This window comes from Lepisosteus oculatus, unplaced genomic scaffold (assembly GCF_040954835.1).
Source record: "Lepisosteus oculatus isolate fLepOcu1 unplaced genomic scaffold, fLepOcu1.hap2 HAP2_SCAFFOLD_82, whole genome shotgun sequence".
Lineage (NCBI taxonomy): Eukaryota > Metazoa > Chordata > Actinopteri > Semionotiformes > Lepisosteidae > Lepisosteus > Lepisosteus oculatus.
In genome coordinates, this window is record NW_027168383.1 from 702,778 (window position 1) to 706,868 (window position 4,091).

Sequence of the window (4,091 nt, forward strand, 5' to 3'; positions counted from 1 at the left end):
TGAGAATAATTTGCCACTCCCAGATCCTTGGTAAGGTACTGTTTGAATCCAATCAGGAGAGGAGCATCCAGGGAGTGCTTTCTATAGAGTCCAGCTTGGGCCACTCTCTTCCGGCCTGCTGATACTTTTTAACTACTCAGGGCCTGTAAGGATATAAAACACCGGTTTAAACATTTTATACCTATAAGACAAATTAGAATTTTAGTAAAAAATTGATACATCTGAAAAATAAAAAGTCTTACTGCTGATAGAGTTCTTCAGAGCTCACATCTTCCCCTTCCTTATCCGCTTTTGTTTCAGTTTCTAGAGCAGCCTCTGGCATCTCTTCCTCCTGGACAGCGGCCTCTTGCTCAGGGCCGCTGGAATGCAGGTAGATTCTTTTCAACATGCTTTTACATAATATGTTGTAACAATGATTTCAAAAAGAAACTACAGAAGCCTTACAGATTAAAAATATCTCACCTTGCCAATGTGTCTTCAGGCTTCCCATGTACAAAAAGGCCCAAGGACTCTAGCAGTCTTACAACCACTATCCTGTTTGCCTCACCAGACACGATCTCTATTCTGTGGTAATCCACGATGACCCCGTTCTTCAGGTGATTCATCATGTCCTCCCTCGCCTGTTGAGAGGCCATCCTGATCTTTTCTGCCGTGGCGTGCTTCATACACGCCCTCTTCAAGTGAGCAGGAAGCTGATCAAGAGTATTCAGGCACATCTTGCACACCAGGGGAATCCTCGCGGGTTTCCTTTGAAAATAAATAATACCATCTGTGTATAGAAACAAGCTAAGACTGATTTCTTAAATTATCCTTAATTTTCTCTCTCATAGTTTGAGCATAATGATTTTATTGCATTTATATAAGAATTGCTCATTGCTCCTAAATAAATAATGGTTTCATAAAAAAGTGAACACTTACTTGGTCTCAGTCACAGACTTTCCAATAGAAGCCATTGTGGAGTTCAGCAACTGCAGGTCCTAGAAGTGGGGAAGGAATTTTAAAAGAGAAATTGAATTACAATACAGAAGGAATGGCTGAGGGATCACTGAAATATATATATACAAATTCCAAAGACTGAGTCCATATAGAAACAACTACCTTTCATTTTCAGTATAAGAAAAAAAAACATTATCTTCCAAAGCATCATAAAATTGTCCCTTCTTCCAGACTCTACTTCTCTCTTGTAGTAGTATAGCAGACCTTTCCAGGTGAGCAGATCACAGAGTCTGAAATGAGCTTCCTCCATCAAGCAAAGTACCTGAACATGACTCTGTCTTCATAAAAGCGCTCCTGTAATAAAGAAATTAAATCCGAAATCAAGAGGGCAGTTGCCTACTGAAATACAAGAAGTCATCAATTTTAACCTAGCAACACATTAAAGGCTGCATCTATACAAGTACGATTCTAGAAATGCTCACCAGATTACGTTTTAAGAAGGAACTGCGCCTCAGGTTTCGCCGAGATCTTAACTCGGATGGCAGGATTCAGAGTCCGGAGTGTGGACTGATGGCGCACGGAGGGTCCATATACTGTGGATCCCTCAGTGATCTTCCGCGTATTCAAACCGATAGCGTGTGACTCCCCTGTCCCCGTGACCTCATTGCTCTGCTCTCTCCTCTGTGCAGCTGAGCCCGACTCACGGTAAAATGGAAAAAAATATGCCCTCGACGTGAGATTTATTCTGGAGCGAGCCAGTGTTGCGCATAGCTGCCTTCAAAGCAGTTAACCCAGGTTCGATTCCCGGCCAACGCAGTTGCGAATGTTTTCAAATGCTGTCATGAGCCTTGGATTGTGACTAGCAAAGCGAAGCCTTTTGAAAGAGCTAAAGCACTGCAAAACGGAATTGAAGGAGAACCTTACAGGGGATTCTGAGCAGTGTCTGCATACATGCAGTCAGATAAAGGTGCCGAAAGCTTGAGCTACTCTCAATGTCATGCTGCCCTTCCCCGGAGTAAATCTGTTACATTGAAAGAATGCTTCTGGCAGGTTCAAAAAGGGACCCTTGTTAATTGGAGAAATCAATGATTTCGAATGAATTCTGTATGCGTTAAAAGACAGCTATACACAGAAAACACGCAGGACACTGCTCATGATGTTTCCCGAGCCGAAACACAGTGCGTTTTTCCAAGCCATTTGACAAAGCCCACCCACTGAAAACTGCAGCAGATCGTGTAAAGACGTTCAACTTTGTAACTACTGCACGCACAGGAAGCAGAATAAATTCCTCTTTTCAAACTGTCAAAGGTTTGCTTTGCGAACACTGCAGGACATCGCACAATCTCTTTTGAATGGGGACAAACGATTTCTTATGGGGCACAGTAAGTACAGACGTTTAAAAAGCTCCACTCATGCCGACGATGCAGCATGAAGAAGCGCAACCTAACGTTTGCATTCCTAGCAAATTCCTTTTATTTTTTGATAAATAAAGACAGTCTTGTTTAACAAACAACACACACAACATTTTACATTGTCAATTCAATTCAAATCAATGTATTTCTATATAGCGCCTTTCACAACAAGGTTACGTGCTGTCTCTTTGAGGCAGATGTTTAAATCCTCTGAGTTAAGTGCTGAAGTTATAGTAGTCCTATCAGTATTGTTGCCTCCGATCAACAGATCCTCATTTTTCTCAGAGTTGAGTAACAAAAAGTTTTCACACATCCAAGTATTTCCTTCCTTAATGCATTTAACTAAACTGATAATAGAAGAGTTGTCGTTTGGTGTAAACAAAATGTTTATTTGAGTGTCATCAGCATATGAATGAAAGTTCATATTATTTTTTCATATTATCCTACCTAGCAGCAGCATGTAGAGAGAGAGAGCAATATTGGTCCCAGCACTGATCTTCTGGTACCCCAAATTGAACTGGTGACATTGATGAAGCAGTACAATTATTAGATATTTGAACATAATGAAAACGATGAGTAAAATGTGAAGTAAACCACTGAAGGACGGTTCCAGATAAGCCAACCTCAAACTCAAGCCTGTGTAACAAAACAGAGAGGTCAACCGTGTCAAAGGCAGCTCTAAGATCTAGAAGCAAAGCACAAGCACTGTTGCATTCCCTGCATCAGTAGCTAAGAGAATATCATTTACGACTCTTGTTAATGCAGTTTCAGAAACCAGACTAAAATTTCTCAAGTATATTATTTGAATCCAGATATGATTGACATTGGGCAACAACTATTCTCCCAAGACTTTTAGATTGAAATGGGACCTTTGAGACAGGCCTGTAGTTGTTAAGAACTTGTTGATCCAAATTTGACTTCTTAAGAGCGGTCTAACAACCGCTACCTTAAATTGATCAGGTACAACGCCTGACGCAAGCGATGCATTCATCATACTAATTATAGGTCCTGCCAGTCCTTCGAGGGAATCTTTGACTAGCTGAGTGGGGATGGGATCTAGCGAACAGGTGGTTGACTTTGTCTTACGTCTGTGTTTATGAGTCCACCATAAGAAGAAATCTGAACAGGAGTGGTGATCATGCGAGGTCACCATGGAGGAAACCACTGCTCTCCCTCCCAAAAAAACCACCACTGCCCCTCTCAAGTTTGCTAAAGACCACATGGATGTTCCACAGCAACTCCTGGAACAATGTTCTGTGGACAGTGACAAAAGTTGAACATGTTGGTAAATGTGCACAACGTTATGTTTGGAGATAACAAAACACTGCATACCAACTCCAAAACCTCATCCCACCTGGGAAGCATAGCGGAGGCTGTACGGCTTGCAATCATCGAGGGACCGATGAATTCCAAGATGTATCAGGAAATTCTACAGCAGAATGTCAGGGTGTCTGCCTGTGATCTAAAACTCGAAAGACGCTGGGTCATGCAGCATGACAAAAACAAAGGAGTACATCAACAACAGAGTGGCTGAAACAATAGAAATTCCGTATTTTGGGATGGCCGAGTAAGAGTCCTGACCCCAATCCCATTGAAGTGCTGTGGCGGGATCTGAAGCAGGCCGTTCAGTGCAAGACATCTCCCAACTGTATGTGAGAGAAAAGCAGAGACGCTCACTGAGTAAGGTGGGGTTGCAGCTTTGCAAATCAAAAGGACATTTGTACGCTCAAAAAGGGACAGTAG

General features: G+C 42.0%; 1 long non-coding RNA gene across 1 annotated transcript; it reads right to left on the minus strand.

The window, feature by feature from the left end:
* Window positions 1-538, minus strand: LOC138235532 (uncharacterized). Its single transcript, XR_011188211.1, has 3 exons — window positions 463-538; window positions 243-359; window positions 1-143 (listed from the first exon to the last, which is right to left on the minus strand). It is a non-coding gene; the product is annotated as an uncharacterized lncRNA (long non-coding RNA).
* Window positions 539-4,091: the final 3,553 nt, after the last annotated feature.